Raw genomic sequence first — 26,149 nt, 5'->3', positions numbered from 1 at the left:
TGATTAAATATTATGATTATAATAATGAAATGAGCAGTGTATGTGACTGTTGGCAAAAGTGGAACAACTTGTATTCAGAAAACATATCTGGTCTCTGTAGAGTTTCTATACATATTGTGTTTGTAAAACAAGGAGAAATACCTCCATGGCAAAAGTTTATCCAGGCGTTCTATTGTCATTCTATCGGGAGGTTTCAAAGGTGATGGGACATGATCCGTTCATAAAAAATTTAAAAAGATTGAAATAAGAGGAAAAAGCGAAGAGAAAATGCAACAAAAAATCCAGAAAAAGTCTTAACTCAAGTCATTCACTGTTGTAAGTGCAATGGGCGAAACATCAGTCGTGTATCCATTGTGAAATCTTGTGTTCTATTCAGTGTATTCCTGTAAACAGATAGAGTAACATTTTGGTGCATCATGTCATGTAATGTGATTAATGAAAATAATGACCCTGCAATTTGTTTCCAATCAGGAAAAAGAATAAAGAGAAAATGAAAAATGTGTCTTGTAGTTATTTGTTTTTCATCCACTTTACTATATTTCTTTGTTCTCTCACTGACTGACTGGCTGAATGACTGACTGACTGAAATGGTTGCCAACAGCAACCACTGTTCACCACAGTGTATTCAAGGAAAGAATTGTTGCCTGTCTCCCTAGAAATGACAGAAAAATACAAAGCTCTGCGGAGCCCCTTGGAGCATTGAATAATAATAACTATCAGAACAGTGTTAATTTGTCAGGGCATGGACTTTACGAGGTGTCGAAAGCGTTCCACAGATGCTGGCCCATGTTAACTCCAATGCTTCCAACAGTTGTGTCAAGTTGGCTGGATGTCATTTGGGTGGTAGACAATTCCTGATGCCAGTGGCGGTCAGTGTCATTTCATGAGCATGGCCTTATTTCTATTACAGCATGTTGGATGACTGTCATTCATATTCCATTCACCCAGCTCAATGTAACATCGATAGGTTTAGGCTACTACATGATACTCAAATTGTAAGGAATGACGCTGGAGAATAGAAGCAGGTACGGGGAGTTGACATTTAATTAGGAACGGACATGCAACAGGACAGGAACAGCGTCAGAACTGGGAAACACAAAGACAGACGACAAACAATGCTGCAGCGGGGAACAGAGCTGGGGAACTGACAAATATAGGGGAGGTAATAAACAGGAGATTGAGTGAGTCCAGGTGAGTCCAATATCGCTGATGCGCGTGACGAGGGAAGGCAGGTGTGCGTAAATGATGGTGGCAGGAGAGCGTAATGCAGGGGAGCCTGGCGCCCTCGAGCGCCAGGGGGGAAGAGCTGGAGCAGGTGTCACAGTACCCCCCCCCCCCTAGGGGAGCCACCCGGCGTCCCACCTGGGCAAGCCGGCCGACACATGGGCGCTGGGCAAGCCGGCTGGGGTAAACTCCCCACGAACCGGCAGGGACGTGGGAACCTAGTGAGCCGGATGAGGCATAGGAGCCTGATGATCCTGCTGCGGCGTGGAAGCCCGAAGATCCGGCGGAGTATTACGTGGGATGGGAACCTGCCGAGCCAACCGAGGCAAGGAAACCTCTCGAGCCAGCTAGGACGTGGAAGCCCGACAAGCTGGCTTAGGCACCCCCGGTTCCATCGGTGGCGGAATCCAAGCCGACGTCACCAACAAAACAAGAAAACTCCTGGGCCGGCTGGGCAAACAAGACCTGACGATCTGGCTGAGGCCTGACGTGGGATGGGCGCCTTCCGAGCCAACCGGGGCAAGGAAACCTCGAGCCAGCTAGGGCGTGGAAGCCCGATGAGCTGGCTAGGCACCCCCGGTTCCATTGGAGACGACCCAGGATCAACGTCACCACCAACTGGAACGACAGTACTCCCCGATGCTTCATGTGTTGGCTGCTGCATTCTGTAAGGAATGACGCTGGAGAATAGAAGCAGGTACGGGGAGTTGACATTTAATTAGGAACGGACATGCAACAGGACAGGAACAGTGTCAGAACTGGGAAACACAAAGACAGACGACAAACAATGCTGCAGCGAGGAACAGAGCTGGGGAACTGACAAATATAGGGGAGGTAATAAACAGGAGATTTAGTGAGTCCAGGTGAGTCCAATATCGCTGATGCGCGTGACGAGGGAATGCAGGTGTGTGTAAATGATGTTGGCAGGAGTGCGTAATGCAGGGCAGCCTGGCGCCCTTGAGCACCAGGGGGGGAAGAGCCGGAGCAGGCGTGACACAAATGTTCCCTATACCCATCATGAGGTTGCTACAACCTAGCCTTTGAATTAAAGTTTATAACGAAGGTGCACACAGGTCTAGAGACAAATTTGAGTTGACAGACAGTGACATTCAATACTTGCACACTCTTGCTGCATCTAGCTGATATAGGATGTAATCATTAGTCCAACAGTTGCAAATGAGAGTTTCTATTGGACAAATTCCAGTATGTTTATCCCCGTTAGCTTCCGTTTAAGAAACGTTTTTCAACAGAATCGGCGGAATGAATACACCCCTGATCATGCGTAAACACACAGCCACGTTGTATTCATTCTCGCATCCATGTTCTCGCCTCCTCTCACCTCTTCCCTTCGCTTGTGGACTTCAGTGCACAACACATCAACTGTATGTGACCATGCAAAATAAACTTTCCAAGCCAAGCTGCTGCACACAACCTACATCTTTGTCACCATAGCTAAAGTAACGTCACAGTCAGCATAGCTAATGGAACTAATTTAAACTCACTCACTTTTGTACATCGCCTTGGTCCGTACAATTGACCTTATTTTTGCTCCCAAAAAACATAGTACTTCCAGATCAACTATAATATCAATACCAATGTAAAGCACAATTTCTCCCCTTTCCAACAAAATTAATGACGAGACCTTCACGATGCCCATCTCTGCATAATTCAACAAGGCAATGAGCTCCGTCGGGTCTTTTTAAAAATGTTGGGTGGGGAGCGAAGGCTACGAAGTGATCTTGAAAGGGGGAAATATGTTGTGTGAAGAAAACAGTCGTTTTTTTTCACCCGATTTGTCCAACTAATCAACTTTAAAATGTAAATAAAACAAAGAGTTTATGTAATGTCTCATCACATACCTGTTTGAAGGTTTGTGTTGAATTTGAAGAGGGGCTGCGCTAACGTTAGCCTCACAAGTGAACTGCAGCTGTTCTGGCTTTTGAGTGTCATGATGGCTCGCAAAAAAAAATGCGATTGGCACCCTAGTCATGAAATATTAGTTTAATATTAGCAATAATTATATTAATTTAGACAACAATCATGAACAATGAAGTTTTCTTACAAGTGTATATGGTTAAGTATGATTTTAATCTGCGAGAGAATGGCTACCCCTGGTGGAAAGAGGCTGTACGGCACAAAATGAGTTGCAAATGCGCGCTGTACGTTACGTAGTGATAGGTCACGATGTAACGTACAGCGTCGGAGGGGTCAGTTTTTTCATCTTTTCTCAAATACTCTTAGTCCATTACCATGTCAATCAACGCTGAATCGAAACGTAGTTCACACCCCAGATTTTGATGCCAACACAGTCCCATTCGTTTTCATTGCAGCCTCGTTTGAATGTCGCGGTTACGCACATTTGTACGGAATGGGTTGAGTTTAGTTAACGTGTTTGTAAACCCGCTACAATCATGCGTTACAGTGTACAGTCAGTAAGCAGTTACACCGGCGAGCCCCGCTGGCAATAAATTAGTAAAACCAAAAGCTTACCTTGGAAGAGTTCCAGTGTTGTGTTGGAAAGTCATAGCCAGCTAGCTAACATAGCATCCCTCTGTTTGAGCTGGGTGTTTCAGTAGGCTAAACTAGCTAGCTGCTTTTGCTAGCTAAGCATGTGAAACTGAGAGTGAAAAAAATCTTGCTGGAGAAACTGCTCTTGCTAAGAAACATTTTTTTTCTTTTTTTTGACCATTTTCATTGAAAACAATCCCAGAAAGGTACTTAATTCTTACCTATAATTGATTTGATATTGAATCAACCATGGCTGTATTGGGTCTTTAATTTGAAAAAAATCCCATCTCAGGAGGTTAAATCAAACAATTACTATAGAAGTGCCTATTAAGTTCCAAATAAAGTAACAAGGTTGACGATTTCATCTTAAATCAGCCACAAATCCCCTTATGACAGGGTGCATGGAAACGTTTTATGTGCAACAGGGAGGGACACATTTTTTTTATTGTTAATTGTCTAGCCTGTCTATCTATGGGGAACAGGGTTGATGTGTTATGCTCAAACCACTTTTCCACCACAAAACACCAGAAAATGTCCAGAGAGACTAGAACCAGCTCACCTGCTTTCCCACTATGTTTTGACTATTAGATGACAGTTCAGTTCACATAACGGGACAGTTAAATTTTTTTTTTATGAATCACTAATCACATTAAATAAATAATAATCTTCAGAAATGACTTTGTCAATGCAACAAAATAACTAGGTCTAGATTCAAACCGATCAATTATTAACCGGCGATAGCCGACACCCGCATGGGTGATGTTTTGGCGGTGTCGTAAGTTTAACTGTGTTGGAGCTGTCAAATCGGTGAGCAGCTGCTCTTGATCATTGTGTCATGAAGCCACACCCATCCCACTTGCGTTTCAAGTTTAGAATGAGATAGTGTAAGCTATAAGAAATAGTTACGCTCAAACTAAATAATTAGGATTTCAATCAGCCTAATTGAGGTGTAGATTACATCTCACATTTGAACTTGTCAACAAGGCTGCATGGGATTTCTCCTAATGCAACTCTGTGCAGCCAATGGCAATGCCCGGTTTAGATATAATGCCAGGAGCCGCTTGTGGATTTGACAGCTCTAACGCAATTCCACCTCCGACACCATCTAAACAACTGCCATGCGGATGTCGGCTAAAGCAGGTCTTTTTTTAATAGAGCGGAGCACCTAGGGCTTTAACATGATGGTGAAAAGTTTCTATATGAAAGGGCACTTAAAATTCAATATTGGTGCAAAGAAAGACAATATGACAATATTAGGGAGGCTATGTTGAGTTATCACCGTATGGGCAGGCCAGTCCAGCCAGCTAGTGGAAAGATCTCCGTTGATGAGAAAGAAATGACAATATTATCAACACTGGCTTCTGGACTGTAGCATGACACAAACACGCACACATTGTGGATGGAGGTGTGTGTGTGTCACACTACAGTCCATGTCCCTATGTCCCGCCATGTCATGTCCCTCTTATCTACCTCTTTTCCGTATTGTTCTCTCTATGATATTAGTATTCCTCTACAGTAGTATCCCGACAGGCCCCTTTGTTGCTTCTATTACTAATACTGTATGTCCAGCCACAGACTCTCAACGTCCGTGCTAGCTATTTAGAATGCTAGTAGCATGCTAGCGTTGACATCGGCAGAGATATATCAAGGCACTGCACTCATCAAGTACAGCTATGGTTTGTTTCTACTCCACTGGCGTTGTCTAGGTTACTATCAACATGTCTGCATTATTCCATCTCACTTGACAATACAATTTTAAGATGCAAACTGGTTGAAATGACATCATTAGAACCTGGTAAGAAACAGTTAATGATGTCATTTCAACTTTAAGAACAGAAATGCAGGTTCAGCATCACATCCAGTTGTATTTCTTCAGATTAGCTTTAGCTGATATCTGTTAGCTAACTCTTGAGTACTTCTCCTGTCTTATCCGGTGTCCTGTGTGAATTTAAGTATGCTCTCTCCAATTCTCTCTTTCTCTCTTTCTTTCTTTCTCTCTCTCGGAGGACCTGAGCCCTAGGACCATGCCTCAGGACTACCTGGCATGATGACTCCTTGCAGTCCCCAGTCCACCTGGCCGTGCTGCTGCTCCAGTTTCAACTGTTCTGCCTGCGGCTATGGAAACCTGACCATGTTCACCGGACGTGCTACCTGTCCCAGACCTGCTGTTTTCAACTCTCTAGAGACTGCAGGAGCGGTAGAGATACTCTTAATGATCGGCTATGAAAAGCCAACTGACATTTACTCCTGAGGTGCTGACTTGTTGCACCCTCGACAACTACTGTGATTATTATTATTTGACCATGCTGGTCATTTATGAACATTTGAACATCTTGGCCAGGTTCTGTTATAATCTCCACCCGGCACAGCCAGAAGAGGACTGGCCACCCCTCATAGCCTGGTTCCTCTCTCAGTTTCTTCCTAGGTTTTGGCCTTTCTAGGGAGTTTTTCCTAGCCACCGTGCTTCTACACCTGCATTGTTGGGGGTTTTAGGCTGGGTTTCTGTACAGCACTTTGAGATATCATCTGATGTAAGAAGGGCTATATAAATACAATTGATTTAATTTGATTTGATTTGAACTAAACGCCCTTGAGTGTTGATTCTCAGGGTACTATTATTCCATGCATCCAGGGAAAGGCATCACATCAGAACCACCTATAATGTGGAGTCTAGCCCCTCTCTGAATCAGACCCGTCTATTGGTGGTGACCTACGTCCACAAGGTAAGTGCCACAGCAACCATCACAGTCTCTGTTCTGGACATCAATGACATCGGCCCAGAGTGCCAGCCGTCTCTTATATTGTGAGAAGAGTCTACAGGCCTACTTCCACTCCTTTGTCTCAACTGTTGTCTCTTCGCTTCTCTTCTGTCTTTCCTATACTCATTTGTGCGTGTCCTCTCCCCTCTGCTTTGATTTCTCGCCCCTCCTTTACCTTTCTCCACAGCCACAACACTACTTTCATTTTTTCATTTCCCCTTTCCTCTCTTCTCCTCTACTGTACTTGTGAAAGGCTGTGCAGTTATCTTCCGTAAGGTGAACCAACAGGATCCTGTCTTCACTTCCTGTGTATCTGTGGGTTTGAATGAGAATGATCCTCGGGTTACCGTGGTAACCATAGTCCGAGCCACAGACCGAGACTGCCCCCACCTGGTCAGATACAAAATACAGGTGGAGCCGGAAAATTGATGTGTTGTAAAAATGTAATAAAATGAAGGGGAAAAAAGGTGTACCAGATTAATAACACTCTGGATTATGACTGCTGACTGCAGAGACCATCTCTACACAGCAGACTTTGCTGTGTCGGATAACGAAGTACCTTCTCTGTCAAGTGAGTCTGAAAAAACATTTATACCGTACCTGTTACCCTGTCTGTGTGGTTATAATTACACATGTATTACAGCAAAACTAGTCTTGAATAAAATGTTGAGGGACCTCAAATTTGATATCCAAACAGTATTCAAATAAAGGCAACACTGTTGTCTTTATATAATACTGTACTACTATTGTAGTATTATCAAGCCGAACGCAGTTAACTGTAAAATATTTAAATGTGCCTCCACTCCATAGCGACAGTCCCAGTGTTTGTGATGGTGACTCAGGTGAATGAACACGATCCCGGCTTCACTTCCTGTGTATCTGTGGGTGTAAATGCGAATGCTCTTCTGGGTCCCGTGGTAACCATAGTCTGATCCACAGACAGAGACTGTCAGGTAGAAGATTACAGGCAATGCCGGAAACAACCCACTCAAGTTCTATATTGACCCTGATTCAGGTCTAGTGCAGTATGGCAAATAATTTAAGAATATACACTACCGTTCAAAAGTTTGGGGTCACTTAGAAATGTCCTTGTTTTTGAAAGAAACGCACATTATTGTCCATTAAAATAACATCAAATTGATAAGAAATACAGTGTAGACATTGTTAATGTTGTAAATGACTATTGTAGCTGGAAACGGCAGATTTTTTGTGGGATATCTACATAGGCGTACAGAAGTCCATTATCAGCAACCATCACTCCTGTGTTCCAATGGCACGTTATGTTATCTAATCCAAGTTTATTATTTAAAAGGCTAATTGATCATTAGAAAACCCTTTTGCAATTATGTTAGCACAGCTGAAAACTGTTGTTCTGATTAAAGAAGCAATAAAACTTCTTAATATGCGAATAAATGTTTTAATAGTTTGGCAGCCCTAAATTTTATGTTAAAACTAGTAATCCTACCTTGTTAAATGAAAAAATACAAACTCAAATAAACCCTATACTACTGTAGCCCCACCATTTAGTATGACTCTCAAACCCTCTAATTCTGTTTAACCCTGGAACAGGAGTCATCCACCTGCTATTCCAACTGGACTTTGGGAACCAGTGTCATGCCTACTCCCGCTCACACATTACGCACACCTGGCCACCATCATTACACACACCTGCTCCTCATCGTCATGCACACCTGACCTCCTCATTACCTTGATTACTTCCCCTTTTCTGCTTACGTTTGAAGCTGTGGATCTCAACCAAGACCATAACCCACTGAACCAGAGGACAGCCTACTGAGGACAGCCTAAGTTGACAACGTCCTGGTTTAAATAGACTCAAAATCTGTCAGGGTTGAGGTTCATGGGGTCAGTAAAATGAATATTCATGCAGCCCTTATTCAAATGAAAGAGGAAGAAACATGACCCTTTAGATATTCTGTACAAACAGGGAGGCCTCCATTAAGCTTTTATACTATACTGAACAAGAATAGAAACGCAACAATCAACAATTTCAAAGGTTTTACTGAGTTACAGTTCATATAAGGAAATCAGTCAATTTAAATATAAATTAGGCACTAATCTATGGATTTCACATGACTGGGAATAAATATATGTATCTGTTGGTAACAGATACCTTAAGAAAAGGTAGGAGGCTGGATCGGAAAATCCGTCAGTATCTGGTGTGACAACCATTTGCCTCATGCAAAGCGACACATCTCCTTCGCATTGAGTTGATCAGGCTGTTGATTGTGGGATGTTGTCCCACTCCTCTTCAATGGCTGTGCGAAGTTGCTGGATATTGGCGGGAACTGGAACAAGCTGTCGTACACATCGATCCAGAGCATCCCAAACATGCTCAATGGGTGACATGTCTGATGAATATGCAGGCCAACGGAAGAACTGGGGCATTTTCAGCTTCCAGAAATTGTGCACAGATCCTTGTGACATGGGGCCATGCATTATCATGCTGAAACATGAGGTGATGGCGGCGGATGAATGGCATGACAACAGGCCTCAGGATTTCGTCACGGTATCTCTGTGCATTCAAATTGCCATCGATAAAATGTCCGTAGCTGTAACGTTCGTCGTCGGAATGAGACCAAAGCGCAGCGTGGAAAGTGTTCATGATTTAATGTTCACAAAAACACTCAAACGAAATTACAAAAGGAGAAAACGAAAGCGCACAGTTCTGTCAGGGAAACAACCTAAACAGAAAACAACACCCCACAAAACCCAAACGGAAACTGACAACTTATATATGATCCCCAATCAGAGACAACGATAGACAGCTGCCTCTGATTGGGAACCACACTCGAAAAAACAACAAAGAAATAGAAAACATAGATTTTCCCACGCAAGTCACACCTTGACCCAACCAAACATAGAGAATAAATAAGGATCTCTAAGGTCAGGGCGTGACAGTAGCTTATGCCTGCCCATACCATAACCCCACCGCCACCATGGGGCACTCTATTCACAACGTTGACATCAGCAAACCACTCGCCCACACACCGCCATACAGATGGTCTGTGGTTGTGAGGCTGGTTGGACGTACTGCCAAATTCTGTAAAACAATGTTGGAAGCAGCTTATGGTAGAGAAATTAATATTACATTTGCTTGCAACAGCTTTGGTGGACATTTCCTGCAGTCAGCATGCCAATTGCACGCTCCCTCAAAACGTGAGACATCTGTGGCATTGTGTTGTGACAAAACTGCACATTTTAGAGTGGCCTTTTATTGTCCCCAGCATCAGGTGCACCTGTGTAATGATCCTGCTGTTTAATCAGATTTCTGATATGCCACACCTGTCAGGTGGATGGATTATCTTGGCAAAGGAGAAATGCTCACTAACAGGGATGTTAACATATTTGTTCACACCATTTGAGAGACATTTCTGGGATCTTTTCTTCCAGCTCATGAAATATGAGACCAACACTTTACATGTTGCATTAATATTTTTGTTCAGTGTAGATACAACCTTATACTAAATAGTAACCCTGTAACAAAATACTAACCCTGTAACTAAATACTAAATACTAACCTTATAGCTATCATTGTCTTACTTAAGATAGCCTGACGACTCGGTCTCTACTGAGTTCATGGCAACGCAGTCATGTTAGAATGACACTATCTGTCAGAAGACAATGTATATCCTTAAAACGAAATACTAACCTTATACGTACACCATATCTCATAGTAAAGTAATATACTGTCTTGTTTTTGTATAATTCTATTTATGACCCGCCTCAGTGTAGCCCTCCATACTACAGTGCCAGTATATATTCCACGCTGACGGAGTGGGCATACTGACTGTCAACTGTGAGGATGTGGACACGCCCCGACAGACCCTCACCTACAGCATTGTGGGAGGTGAGAAAATATCCCATTTCACATGTAGTGCACTATTTTTGACCAAGGCCCATAGAGTTCTAGTCAAAAGTAATGCACTATATAGGGAATGGGGTGCCATTTGGGACACAACCATATCACATAATGTGCTCTATTACTAGTGATCAGTGATCAATGGCTTGGCTGCTATCTAGAATTTAGGAGAACTGTTCGAAGAACCCCTTTTGGTTTCAGGTAGAACCTTTTTGGGTTCCATGTAGGGTTCTTGGAACCAAAAAGGGATCTACCTGGAACCAAAAGGTTGTTCCTATGGGGACCGCTGAGGAACCATTTTGGAACCCTTTTTTCTAAGCATGTAAGCAGACTAGTCAGCCCAGACAGAACACATTGTTTAGACAGAACACACAAGATATAACTCCAGGTACAGAGAGAAGACAGAGCATTCAGCCCAGATGGAACAAAGACCTCCAAGCCAAGACAGAATGAATCAGAGGGAATGTAATTCACCATCTGCTTGATTTGCGGGTAAATTTGATTAGATACAAACTACCGCATTCCTTTTCTCCCAGGGAACACTAACAACCGATTTACCACGGATGGAGCACAGCTGGTGTCCAGTGCCCAGTTCTCCTATGACACCCCATGGTTTATGAGCTGCTGGTCAGGGCTCAGGACCATGGCCTGCCTGTATGCTCCACTACTGTTACGGTCATTGCCAATGTGGTTCCCTGGACCACAACTCGACCAACAACCACCACCACGATCCAGGTAACTCACCACTTTTACACTTTCTATCTTACATGCAGCTAGTAGGTATAAACAAACATAGTGTGAGTCCCTCTGCATGTTGTGTGTTATATGTGTGTCGTAACATGACTATCATTAAATGAAGACTGTTATATTATCAAATCAATTCTCTATGTGTAATTATTCCTTACGTGATTAAACTAATCATGTCAACTTTAATTAACTAGAAAGTCGGGGAATCACGGGATTTAAAAAAAAGAGTTTCTATTTCCCGAATCTTATTGATTACAGTCACTTATTACCTCATCAGTCTCATTCCTGAACGTCGAAAACCCTTGGATATCTGATATCCGATATGACGGCTTGATAGACAAAGGAAAGGTGTGAGGACAGATAATAAAGAGCCGGAGAACGGAATGGACCCACTGCATACATACAGTTGAATACGTTCATCGTAAATATGGATATTACTAGGAAAAACAATTCTCATTAGAAGACTAAGATCACATTGTTATCTTTACAAAAGTATTATTATGCTTAATCATTTATTTTATACAACATTCAGATGCAAACCCCATAACTGAGAAGTGTATACAAACAAATATACAGTAATATGTGTCTCCTGTCCTTCATGAGGTCACCAAGTGAAACAAACTCAACATGACTGTTCCTTGATTTCCCACCGACCAATTCCACATTCTCAAAAATATAAATATTGTTTAATTCTCCAATTTTGGGGATGTAGGAGTTTTGGCAAGTTTCTCTCTGTGTCCAGAGCTCAGAGGCAGTGTAACGCTCGTCTTTCTCCTCATCTGAAGAGGAGCAAGGATCGGACCAATATGCAGCGTAGTTTAAAGACATAATCACGTTTATTTAAACGAAGACGAAAAACACTTGAACAAACTACAAAATAACAAACGACGTGAACAGACCTGAACTTGAGAACAAAACACATGAACGCACGAACAGGACGGAACACACAAACAAACGAAACGAAACAGTCCCGTGTGGTACAAACACTGACACAGGAACAATCACCCACAAACAAACAGTGTGGACAGCCTACCTAAATATGGTTCTCAATCAGAGGAAACGGAAAACACCTGCCCCTGATTAAGAACCATATGAGGCTAATACAACGAACCCAACATAGAAACACATAACATAGAATGCCCACCCCAACTCACGCCCTGACCATACTAAACAAATACAAAACAAGGGAAAACAGGTCAGGAACGTGACAGGCAGAGTATTTACAACCTCTTTAAAGTGGCCTATTCCCCCTCTCCCCCTCTGCGGGAGAGAGAGTCGCTGTAGAGCGGACCCACTATAGCCTGATCCTTCAGATCTTTACAGGAGAGTCATGACAATGTATGAGTTTGCCTGGAGCCAATGGCTGAGTGTGTCTAAATGTGTGTCATGGGCAATATGTGTGAGTTTCTGCATACATCTGTGTTTTTGCTATCTTTCTCTGTTGGTCTCCCAGTCTGTCCAAATCAAAGTTTATTTGTCACGTGTGCTGAATACAACAGGTGTAGATCTTACAGTGAAATGCTTACTTACAGGCTGTAACCAATAGTGCAAAAAAGGTATTAGGTGAACAATAGGTAGGTAAAGAAGTAAAAAGACAGGTTATATACAGTAGCGAGGCTATAAAAGTAGCGAGGCGACATACAGACACCGGTTAGTCAGGCTGATTGAGGTAGTATGTACATGTAGATATGGTTAAAGTGACTATGCATATACGATGAACAGAGAGTAGCAGTAGCGTAAAAGAGGGGTTGGCGGGTGGTGGGTGGGACACAATGCAGATAGCCCTGTTAGCCAATGTTGCGGGAGCACTGGTTGGTCGGCCCAATTGAGGTAGTATGTACATGAATGTATAGTGACTATGCATATATGATAAACAGAGAGTAGCAGCAGCGTAAAAAGAGGGGTTGGGGGGCACACAATGCAAATAGTCCGGGTAGCAATTTGATTACCTGTTCAGGAGTCTCATGGCTTGGGAGTAAAAACTGTTGAGAAGCCTTTTTGTCCTAGACTTGGCACTCCGGTACCGCTTGCTATGCGATAGTACAGAGAACAGTCTATGGCTGGGGTGGCTGGGGTCTTTGACAATTTTTAGGGCTTTCCTCTGACACCGCCTGGTGTAGAGGTCCTGGATGGCAGGCAGCTTAGCCCCAGTGATGTACTGGGCCGTACGCACTACCCTCTGTAGTGCCTTGCGGTCAGAGGCCGAGCAGTTGCCGTACCAGGCAGTGATGCAACCAGTCAGGATGCTCTCGATGTTGCAGCTGTAGAACCTTTTGAGGATCTCAGGACCCATGCCAAATCTTTTTAGTTTCCTGAGGGGGAATAGGCTTTGTTGTGCCCCCTTCATGACTGTCTTGGTGTGTTTGGACCATTCTAGTTTGTTGTTGATGTGGACACCAAGGAACTTGAAGCTCTCAACCTGCTCCATTCAGCCCCGTCGATGCGAAAGGGGGCGTGCTCGGTCCTCCTTTTCTTGTAGTCCACAATAATCTCCTTAGTCTTGGTTACGTTGAGGGATAGGTTGTTATTCTGGCACCACCCGGCCAGGTCTCTGACTTCCTCCCTATAGGCTGTCTCGTCGTTGTCGGTGATCAGGCCTACCACTGTTGTGTCGTCTGCAAACTTAATGATGGTGTTGGAGTCGTGCCTGGCCATGCAGTCGTGGGTGAACAGGGAGTACAGGAGGGGACTGAGCACAGACCCCTGGGGACCTCCAGTGTTGAGGATCAGCGTGGCAGATGTGTTGCTACCTACCCTCACCACCTGGGGGCGGCCCGTCAGGAAGTCCAGGATCCTGTTGCAGAGGGAGGTGTTTAGTCCCAGGATCCTTAGCTTAGTGATGAGCTTTGAGGGTAATATGGTGTTGAACGCTGAGCTGTAGTCAATGAATAGCATTCTCACGTAAGTGTTCCTTTTGTCCAGGTGGGAAAGGGCAGTGTGGAGTGCAATAGAGATTGCATCATCTGTGGATCTGTTGGGCGGTATGCAAATTGAAGTGGGTCTAGGGTTTCTGGGATAATAGTGTTGATGTGAGCCATTACCAGCCTTTCAAAGCACTTCATGGCTACGGACGTGAGTGCTACGGGTCTGTAGTCATTTAGGCAGGTTGCCTTTGTGTTCTTGGGCACAGGGACTATGGTTGTCTGCTTGAATTATGTTGGTATTACAGACTTAATCAGGGACATGTTGAAAATGTCAGTGAAGACACCTGCCAGTTGGTCAGCACATGCCCGGAGCACACGTTCTGGTAATCCGTCTGGCCCCGCAGCCTTGTGTATGCTGACCTGTTTAAAGGTCTTACTCACGTCGGCTACGGAGAACGTGATCACACAGTCGCCTGGAACAGCTGATGATCAGGCTGAGGTGGTGACTCGCAGGGTGCTAAAGTGGAGGCCTCAGTCCCTGTTCATAGCTGTCCTCGCCATCACCGGAGCTCTGCTGATGGGCAGCCTGAGACTGCTGCTCTGGAAGCTGTACATATAGTACCAGTCAAAAGTTTGGACACACCTACTCATTCAAGGGTTTTTCTTTATTTTTACTATTTTCTACATTGTAGAATGTCAGGTTTTGGCCAGGATTATTCAGGTTTTGGTCACTAGATGCCCCCATTGCGCCTTTTTGAACCTTTTGATTTTCCCTTGTTCTAGTTATTATTTGCACCTGTGCCTCATTTCCTTGTAGGTATTTAAACCCTTAGTGTTCCTCAGTTCTTTGCTCTGTGTTTGTATGTTAGCACCCAGCCCCAGCCATGCTGTGACCATTTGTTTCTCAATTTGGATTTTCCTGAGGTACTCTGGTTTTGTTCTTGTTTATTTTTGATTATTCTTTTGAGGTTTGTTTTTTCCCTGCTGTTCTTACCACTTTGTGGATTTTCTTTGTATCTTGGAGGATATTCATTTTTTCTCTTGGCATTACTTTTGACGTTGTGGATTTATATTTTTTGCCTGAAGATCTTTTTCCTTTATTAAACCACCGTCTCTAGTACTGCTGTGTCTGCCTCATCTTCTGGGTTCTGCCGACTATTAGTGACTGTTTCTCACACCGGGTCCTGACAGTAGAATAAAAGCGAAGACATCAAAACTATGAAATAACAAACCAAAAAAGTGTTCTTCAAAGTAGCCACTCTTTGCCTTGTTGACAGCTTTGAACACTCTTGGCATTCTCTCAACCAGCTTCACCTGGAATGCTTTTCCAACAGTCTTGAAGGAGTTCCCACATGCTGAGCACTTGTTGGCTGCTTTTCCTTCACTCTGCTGTCCAACTCACCCCAAAACATCTCAATTGGGTTGAGGTTGGGTGATTATGGAGGGCAGGTCATCTGATGCAGCACTCCATCACTTTCCTTCTTGGTCAAATAGCCCTTACAAAGCCTGGAGGTGGGTTGGGTCATTGTCCTGTTGAAAACAAATGATAGTCTCACTAAGCCCACACCAGATGGAATGGTGTATCGCTGCAGAATGCTGTGGTAGCCATGCTGGTTAAGTGTACCTTGAATTCTAAATAAATCACAGACCGTGTCACCAGCAAAGCACCCCCACACCATCACACCTCCTCCTCCATGCTTCACGGTAGGAACCACACGTGCGGAGATCATCCGTTCACCTACTCTGCGTCTCACAAAACATGGCGTTGAAGTCAGAAATCTCAAATATTGACTCATCAGACCAAAGGACATATTTCCACCGGTCTAATGTCCATTGCTCGTGTTTCTTGGCCCAAGTAATCTCTTCTTATTATTGGTGTCCTTTAATAGTTAATAATTATGGCAAGAACAGCTCAAATAAGCAAAAGGAAACGACGGTCCATCATTACTTTAAGACATGAAGGTTCAGAAGAGACTATGGGAATCAGGCCTTCATGGTTGAATTGCTGCAATGAAACCACTATGAACAGTTGATGTTGAGATGTGCCTGTTACTTGAACTCTGTGAAGCATTTATTTGGGCTGCAATTTCTGAGGTTGTTAACTCTAAATTATCCTCTGCAGCAGAGGTAATTCTGGGTCTTCCTTTCCTGTGGCAGTCCTCATGAGCCAGTTTCATCATAGCGCTTGATGGTTTTTGCGACTGAACTTGAAGAAACTTTCAAAGTTCTTGAAATGTTCCGGATTGACTGACCTTCATGTCTTAAAGTAATGATGGACCGTCGTTTCTTTTTGCTTATTTGAGCTGTTCTTGCCATAATATGGACTTGGTCTTTTACCAAATAAATCTTCTGTATACCACCCCTACCTTATCAAAATACATCTGAATGGCTCAAACGCATTAAGAAGGAAATAAATTCCACAAACTAACTTTTAACATGGCATACCTGTTAATTGAAATTCATTCCAGGTGACTACCTCATGAAGCTGGTTGAGAGAATGCCAAGAGTGTGCAAAGCTATCATCAAGGCAAATGGTGGCGCCTTTGAAGAATCACAAATATAAAATACATTTTTTGATTTGTTTAACACCTTTTTGGTTACTACATGATTCCATATGTGTTATTTAATAGTTTTGATTCTTCACTATTATTCTACGTTGTAGAAAATAGTAAAAACAAAGACAAACCCTTGAATGAGTAGGTGTGTCCAAACTTTTGACTGGTACTGTACGTATGTCCAGACAGACAGACAGACTTAACTGCCTATTACAGCTTCTATTCTGTCTCTCTCCGTAGTTTAATGTCTCTCTTTCTATTTTTGTCAGGCTCTCCTTCTACACACATGCTCCTTTTAAACATGACCCCAACTCTCTTACTAAACATTTGAGCAAAGGTATTTTGTTATTGTATATGTTGTGGTCTATGGACTATTCTGGCTTGGACAAGGCTTACTAACTTTTGTAGTAGAATATTAATATATTGTCCAAATTGCTCTATCAGAGTTAAGACTTCTGGCCCAGAAGTTTGACCCAGGTATGACCCAGGTTATGGGCATACAGTAAGTGTTTCTGAAATGCCTTAACATGGTGATGTTTGAGTCATCATAGCCAGTTCCTGAAACCCAAGGGACACAATCAGGCTCATGTTTGTTACCCATCAGCCCCCCCATGCTCTGTGCCGATAACCCCACTGGGGGATGTTGTTGATGTGTTGTGTTCAGACTCGCCCTGTCTGTAGTGCTGATGGGAAAGGTGACCTAGGACAAGCAGAGGAGAAGCCCAACATACCCGGAGGAGGAAGCTCTAGAGGAGAACCCCTTTACCACGTTTAGTCTGACAACGTCTAACTGTCTAACTGTCTACCTGTCAGTGATAACACATCACCAACCATGAAAAAATACGTTCAGGAAAGAGGTCTTCTGACACACAATAAGAATGTGTCATAGCACGCACCATCTGACGTATGATTGATTGTAAATGTGAGGCCACGGTTCCAAGCATCCCACTGCCTGACAGTAATGATGTCACTTTATTGATTTACTGCCTGATTTACTCATAGAAATGGAAAGATAATTAAATTTAAGTCTATGGATTTACTGGTTATGACTGAATGACTAAGACACTTATTTTTGTCATTCACGCTCAGCGGTTCAACAGCAGAGCTCACGATTCAGGTGATGATTTGTCTTTAGATTCCGTTAGCCTGGTCCCAGATCTGTTTGTGCTGTCATGCCAAATCCTGTGGTCATTGTCGTGTGACAGCATAAAAAGATCTGGGACCAGGCTAATACCTACACCTTTCATCTGTATGTCTCTAAGGTACCATCTCTAACAGTGTCTTTCTTTCCCGTCTGTTTGCTTGTTATTCGCTCAGACACTGGGAGAGCAGACCTCTTTATCTCCATCTCTTCGTTCAAAGACTCAATCATGGACACTCTTACTGACAGTTGTGGCTGCTTTGCATGATGTATTATTGTCTCTACCTTCTTGCCTTTGTGCTGTTGTCTGTGCCCAATAATGTTTGTACCATGTTTTGTGTTGCTACCATGGTGTGTTTTCATGTGTTGCTGCCATGCAATGTTGTTGGCTTAAGGTCTCTCTTTATGTAGTGTTGTGGTGTCTCTCTTGTTGTGATGTGTGTCCTATATTTCTATTTTTAATCCCAGCCCCCGTCCCCACGGGAGGCCTTTTGGTAGGCAGTCATTGTAAATAAGAATGGGTTCATAACTGACTTGTCTAGTTAAATAAAGGTTGAATAAAACATTTTTAAAAACAACGAGACGATGGAGAGATGCTGGCTGGGATGGGAACAGATGCATAAACAGAAACCAGGACGATGTGTGATTGTTTGTGTGTGTATCCTATCATTACCACTGATTACTGAAGATAATTACTACCCAAGAGAACCTGCTGAGAATGTTCAGCGAAGAACACAGTATTCAACCACCAGAGGCCAGCAGAGAGCTAATTGAAACAGTCACAGACATTGAATCAGCCGGCAGCCCTAAATATGTCCACATGAATTACACTAACTTTAGTAAGCAAAAGGGAGGGGATGAAAAAGTGGAAGAGAGAAACAAAGATTTGCCTCTCCCGCCTGTCAATCACAGACCCCGGCTCATCCGATGTGCTTGCCTTGCGTGAGATTCCTTTAGACTGCATAATGTCTGTGCCTCGACTTAGGTTGGGCAAAACTAAACATGGTGTTCGCCGTAGCAATCTCACCAGAATAAAGACCTCCATTCCTGCCATTATTGAAAGAGATTGTTGAAAGAGATTGAAAGAGATTGTGATACCTCACATCTCAAAATAGGGCTACTTAATGTTAGATCCCTCACTTCAAAGGCAGGTATAGTCAATGAACTAATCACTGATCATAATCTTGATGTGATTGGCCTGACTGAAACATGGCTTAAGCCTGATGAATTTACTGTGTTAAATGAGGCCTCACCTCCTGGTTACACTAGTGACCATATCCCCCACGCATCCCGCAAAGGCGGAGGTGTTGCTAACATTTACGATAGCAAATTTCAATTTACAAAAAAAACGACGTTTTCTTTTGAGCTTCTAGTCATGAAATCTATGCAGCCTACTCAATCACTTTTTATAGCTACTGTTTACAGGCATCCTCGGCCGAACTCCTCACTGAGTTCCCTGAATTCCTATCGGACCTTGTAGTCATAGCAGATAATATTCAAATTTTTGGTGACTTTAATATTCACATGGAAAAGTCCACAGACCCACTCCAAAAGGCTTTCGGAGCCATCATCGACTCAGTGGGTTTTGTCCAACATGTCTCCGGACCTTCTCACTGCCACAGTCATACTCTGGACCTAGTTCTGTCCCATGGAATAAATGTTGCGGATCTTAATGTTTTTCCTCATAATCAGACCACCATTTTATTACGTTTGCAATTGCAACAAATAATCTGCTCAGACCCCAACCAAGGAGCATCAAAAGTCGTGCTATAAATTCTCAGACAACCCAAAGATTCCTTGATGCCCTTCCAGACTCCCTCTGCCTACCCAAGGACGTCAGAGGACAAAAATCAGTTAACCACCTAACTGAGGAACTCAATTTAACCTTGCACAATACCCTAGATGCAGTTGCACCCCTAAAAACTAAAAACATTTGTCATAAGAAACTAGCTCCCTGGTATACAGAAAATACCCGAGCTCTGAAGCAAGCTTCCAGAAAATTGGAACGGAAATGGCGCCACACCAAACTGGAAGTCTTCCCACTAGTGAGGGATCTAACACTAACATACTGTTCGCTGCTCTGGCACCCCAATGGTGGAACAAACTCCCTCACGACGCCAGGTCAGCGGAGTCAATCACCACCTTCCGGAGACACCTGAAGCCCCACCTCTTTAAGGAATACCTAGGATAGGATAAAGTAATCCTTCTAACCCCCCCCCTTAAAAGAGTTAGATGCACCATTGTAAAGTGGTTGTTCCACTGGATACCATAAGGTGAATGCACCAATTTGTAAGTCGCTCTGGATAAGAGCGTCTGCTAAATGACTTAAATGTAAATGTAAATGTAGCTTGGAAAGACAGTACCGTGCAGTATCGAAGAGCCCTCACTGCTGCTCGATCATCCTATTTTCCAACTTAATTGAGGAAAATAAGAACAATCCGAAATTTCTTCTTGATACTGTTGCAAAGCTAACTAAAAAGCAGCATTCCCCAAGAGAGGATGGCTTTCACTTCAGCAGTGATAAATTCATTAACTTCTTTGAGGAAAAGATCATGATCATTAGAAAGCAAATTACAGACTCCTCTTTAAATCTGCATATTCCTCCAATGCTCAGTTGTCCCGAGTCTTTACAACTCTGCCAGGACCTAGGATCAAGGGAGACACTCAAGTGTTTTAGTACTAAGTAAACTCACCCCATTCCGTACAAATGTGCGTAACCGCAACATTCAAACGAGGCTACAAAGAAAACTAATGGGACTGTAGTGACTGTGTTGACTTCAAAATCGGGGATGTGAACTAGGTTTCTATTCAAGCGTTGATAGACATGGTAATGGCTCTATAGTGTTGGAGAAAAGTTGAAAAAACTGACCCTCCGTTACATCTTGACGTGTCATGTCGTAACGTACAGCACGCATAAAGCAACTATTTCTGTCTTACAATCGCTCTCCACCAGGTGTAGCACTTCTCTCATCGTTTAAAAACAAGAAATGGACAGTGACGGGGGTAAGGGGGATACCTAGTCATTTTTTTCATCATCATTGCATGCGATCATCATTCTCAAAGCCGCTGTTTACTTCTAAGATCACTTTAGCACCGCCCTAAAAACCCGATTCAAATTCGACACAAACCTTCAAATAGGTATGTAATGACACATTATATAAACTCTTTATAGTGTTTTATTTACATTTTAGAGGCGATAAGGTGATAAGTTGGACAGATCGAGTGAAAAAAGCAATTTTCCCACACGACATCTGTCCTTCTCACTATCACGCATTAGTTTCGCTTCCCCACCCGCCATTTTTAAAAAGACCCGACGGGGCTCATTGCCTGCTTGAATTATGCAGAAACTGACAGTGTTTAGGTCATGTAATTGATTTTGTTGGAAAGGGGAGAAATTGTGCTTTACAATGGTATTGGCATTACAGTTGATCTGGAAGTATTACGTTTTTGGGGCGCTAAAATAAGGGCAATTGTACGGACCAAGGTGATGTTCGAGTTTACGTTATATCTCTTGACACAATGATGAAAATAATCATGGCCTCTAAAACTTCAAGCTGCATACTGGATCCTATTCAAAATAAACTACTGAAAGAGCTGCTTCCTGTGCTTGGCCCTCCTATTGTAACGATCGTCTAATTCCTCCTCGGATGAGGAGGAGGAGTAAGGGTCGGACCAAAATGCAGCGTGAAATGTTGACATAATGATTTAATAAACAAAACCGAAAACACGAAGAACACTAGAGAATTACAAAAACAATAAACGACGTAGACAGACCTGGACTTGAGAACTTACAAATAAACGAAGAACGCACGAACAGGAACAGACTACAATCACGAACGACAAAACGAAACAGTCCCGTGTGGTAGACATATACGGACGGACACAGGAGACAACCACCCACAAACAAACAGTGAGAACACCCTACCTTAATATGGTTCTCAATCAGAGGAAACGTCAAACACCTGCCTCTAATTGAGAACCATATCAGGCAACACATTAACCCCAACATAGAAACACAAAACATAGACTACCCACCCAGCTCACGTCCTGACCAACTAAACAAAGTTAAACAAAGGAAAAATAAGGTCAGGAACGTGACATAACCCCCCCCCTTAAGGTGCGAACTCCGGGCGCACCAGCATAAAGTCTAGGGGAGGGTCTGGGTGGGCGTCTGTCCACGGTGGCGGCTCTGGCGCTGGTCGTGGTCCCCACCCCACCATAGTCACTACCCGCTTTCGTAGCCTCCTCAAAATGACCACCCTCCAAATTAACCCCACTAGATTAAGGGGCAGCACCGGAATGAGGGGCAACACCGGAATGAGGGGCATCTCCGGAATGAGGGGCATCTCCGGAATGTGGGGCATCTCCGGAATGAGGGGCAGCTCCGGAATGAGGGGCAGCTCCGGAATGAGGGACGGATCCTGGCTGGCTGGCTCTGGCGGATCCTGGCTGGCTGGCTCTGGCGGATCCTGGCTGGCTGGCTCTGGCGGATCCTGGCTGGCTGACGGCTCTGGCGGATCCTGGCTGGCTGACGGCTCTGGCGGATCCTGGCTGGCTGACGGCTCTGGCGGATCCTGGCTGGCTGACGGCTCTGGCGGATCCTGGCTGGCTGGCGGCTCTGGCTGCTCATGTATGGCTGCAAACTCTGGCTGCTCATGGCTGGCTGGCGGCTCTGGCTGCTCCTGTCTGGCGGAAGGCTCTGGCTGATCCTGTCTGGCGGAAGGCTCTGGCTGATCCTGTCTGGCGGAAGGCTCTGGCTGATCCTGTCTGGCGGAAGGCTCTAGCGGCTCCTGTCTGGCGGAAGGCTCTAGCGGCTCCTGTCTGGCGGAAGGGTCTAGCGGCTCCTGTCTGGCGGGCGGCTCTGAAGGCTCGGTACAGACGGGCGGCTCTGAAGGCTCGGTACAGACGGGCGGCTCTGAAGGCTCGGGACAGACGGGCGGCTCTGACGGCTCGGGACAGACGGGCGGCTCTGACGGCTCGGGACAGACGGGCGGCTCTGACGGCTCGGGACAGACGGGCAGCTCTGACGGCTCGGGACAGACGGGCAGCTCTGGCGGCTCGGGACAGACGGGCAGCTCTGACGGCTCGGGACAGACGGGCAGCTCTGACGGCTCGGGACAGACGGGCAGCTCTGATGGCTCGGGACAGACGGGCAGCTCTGACGGCTCGGGACAGACGGGCACCTCTGACGGCTCGGGACAGACGGGCAGCTCTGACGGCTCGGGACAGACGGGCAGCTCTGACGGCTCGGAACAGACGGGCAGCTCTGACGGTTCGGGACAGACGGGCAGCTCTGACGGTTCGGGACAGACGGGCAGCTCTGACGGCGCTTGGCAGACAGACAGCTCTGGCCGGCTGAGGCGCACTGTATGCCTGGTGCGTGGTGCCGGAACTGGAGGTACCGGGCTAAGGACACGCACCTTCAGGCTAGTGCGGGGAGCAGCAACAGGGCACACTGGACTCTCAATGCGTACTATAGGCCTGGTGCGTGGTACCGGCACTGGTGGTACCGGGCTGAGGGCACGCACATCAGGGCGAGTACGGGGAGAAGGAACAGTGCGTACAGGACTCTGGAGACGCACAGGATGCTTGGTGCGTGGCGTAGGCACTGGTGGTAATGGGCTGGAGACACGCACCACAGGGCTAGTGCGTAGAGAAGGAACAGGGCTCTGGAGACGCACAGGAAACTTGGTGCGTGGTGTAGGCACTGGTGGTACTGGGCTGGAGCGGGGAGGTGGCCCCGGAAATACCGGACCGTGCAGGCGTACTGGCTCCCTTGAGCACTGAGCCTGCCCAACCTTACCTGGTTGTATGCTCCCCGTCGCCCGACCAGTGCGGGGAGGTGGAATAACCCGCACCGGGCTATGTAGGCGAACCGGGGTCACCATGCTTAAGGCTGGTGCCATGTAAGCCGGCCCGAGGAGACGTACTGGAGGCCAGATATGTAGAGCCGGCTTCATGGCACTTGGCTCAATGCTCAATCTAGCCCGGCCGATACGAGGAGCTGGTATGTACCGCACCGTGCTATGCACACGTACAGGAGACACCATGCGCTCTACTGCGTAACACGGTGTCTGCCCGTACTCTCGCTCTCCACGGTAAGTACAGGGAGTAGGTGCAGGTCTCCTACCTGACTTCGCCACACTCCCTTTAAGCCCCCCCAAGAAATGTTTGGGGTTTCCTTTCGGGTTTCCAGCCACGTCTCCTTGCTGCCTCCTCATACCACCGCTCCTGGGCTTTAGCTGCCTCCCTCTCTTCAAAAGAGCGGCGATTCTCCCCTGTCTTAGCCCAGGGTCCTTTTCCGTCCAATATTTCCTCCCAAGTCCACGAGTCCTGGTTTTTTGGCCGCTGCTGCTGGTTCCTCTCACGCTGCTTGATCCCTGTGTGGTGGGTGGTTCTGTAACGATCGTCTAATTCCTCCTCCTCGGATGAGGAGGAGGAGTAAGGGTCGGACCAAAATGCAGCGTGAAATGTTGACATAATGATTTATTAAACAAAACCGAAAACACGAAGAACACTAGAGAATTACAAAAACAATAAACGACGTAGACAGACCTGGACTTGAGAACTTACAAATAAACGAAGAACGCACGAACAGGAACAGACTACAATCACGAACGACAAAACTAAACAGTCCCGTGTGGTAGACATATACGGACACAGGAGACAACCACCCACAAACAAACAGTGAGAACACCCTACCTTAATATGGTTCTCAATCAGAGGAAACGTCAAACACCTGCCTCTAATTGAGAACCATATCAGGCAACACATTAACCCCAACATAGAAACACAAAACATAGACTACCCACCCAGCTCACGTCCTGACCAACTAAACAAAGTTTAACAAAGGAAAAATAAGGTCAGGAACGTGACACCTATGTTGAACATAATAAACAGCTCTCTATCCACCGGATGTGTACCAAACTCACTAAAAGTGGCAGTAATAAAGCCTCTCTTGAAAAAGCCAAACCTTGACCCAGAAAATATAAAAAACTATTGGCCTATATCGAATCTCCCATTCCTCTCAAAAATGTTAGAAAAAGCTGTTGCACAGCAACTTACTGCCTTCCTGAAGACAAACAATGTATACAAAATGCTTCAGTCTGGTTTTAGACCCCATCATAGCACTGAGACTGCACTTGTGAAGGTGGTAAATGACCTTTTAATGGCGTCAGTCCGAGGCTCTGCATCTGTCCTCGTGCTCCTAGACCTTAGTGCTGCTTTTGATACCATCGATCACCACATTCTTTTGGAGAGATTGAAAACCCAAATTGGTCTACACGAATAAGTTCTGGCCTGGTTTAGATCTTAACTGTCAGAAAGATATCAGTTTGTCTCTGTGAATGGTTTGTCCTCTGACAAATCAACTGTAAATGTTGGTGTTCCTCAAGGTTCCGTTTTAGGACCACTATTGTTTTCACTATATATTTTACCTCTTGGGGATGTCATTCGAAAACATAATGTTAACTTTCACTGCTATGCGGATGACACACAGCTGTATATTTCAATGAAACATGGTGAAGCCCCAAAATTGCCCTCGCTGGAAGCCTGTGTTTCAGACATAAGGAAGTGGATGGCTGCAAACTACTTTTAAACTCGGACAAAACAGAGATGCTTGTTCTAGGTCCCAAGAAACAAAGAGATCTTCTGTTGAATCTGACAATTAATCTTGATGGTTGTACAGTCGTCTCAAATAAAACTGTGAAGGACCTCGGCGTTACTCTGGACCCTGATCTCTCTTTTGACGAACATATCAAGACTGTTTCATGGACAGGTTTTTCCATTTTCGTAACATTGCAAAGATCAGAAATTTTTCGTCCAAAAATTATGCATAAAAATGTATCCATGCTTTTGTTACTTCTAGGTTAGACTCCTGCAATGCTCTACTTTCCGGCAACCTGGATAAAGCACAAAATAAACTTAAGTTAGTGCTAAATACGGCTGCTAGAATCCTGACTAGAACCCAAAAATTTGATCATATTACTCCAGTGCTAGCCTCCCTACACTGGCTTCCTGTTAAGGCAAAGGCTGATTTCAAGGTTCTACTGCTAACCTACAAAGCATTACATGGGCTTGCTCCTACCTATCTTTCTGATTTGGTCCTTCCGTAGAAACCTACACATACGCTACGGTCACAAGACGCAGGCCTCCTAATTGTCCCTAGAATTTCTAAGCAAACAGCTGGAGGCAGGGCTTTCTCCTATAGAGCTCCATTTTTATGGAATGGTCTGCTTACCCATAAGAGAGACGCAGACTTGGTCTCAACCTTTATGTCTTTATTGAAGACTCATCTCTTCAGTAGGTCCTATGATTGAGTGTAGTCTGGCCCAGGAGTGTGAAGGTGAACGGAAAGGCACTGAAGCAACGAACCACCCTTGCTGTCTCTGCCTGGCCGGTTCCCCTCTCTCCATTGGGATTCTCTGCCTCTAACCCTATTACAGGGGCTGAGTCACTCGCTTACTGGTGCT

At 44.9% G+C, this 26,149-nt stretch overlaps 1 pseudogene; it reads left to right on the top strand.

The window, feature by feature from the left end:
- The first annotated feature begins 1,382 nt into the window (after positions 1-1,382).
- On the top strand, positions 1,383-25,996 carry LOC139541004 (uncharacterized; annotated as a pseudogene).
- Positions 25,997-26,149: the final 153 nt, after the last annotated feature.

This window comes from Salvelinus alpinus, chromosome 2, assembly GCF_045679555.1.
Source record: "Salvelinus alpinus chromosome 2, SLU_Salpinus.1, whole genome shotgun sequence".
NCBI classification, from domain to species: domain Eukaryota; kingdom Metazoa; phylum Chordata; class Actinopteri; order Salmoniformes; family Salmonidae; genus Salvelinus; species Salvelinus alpinus.
Note: the sequence above shows the minus strand (reverse complement) of the source record. Positions and strands in the feature narration are given on the sequence as shown.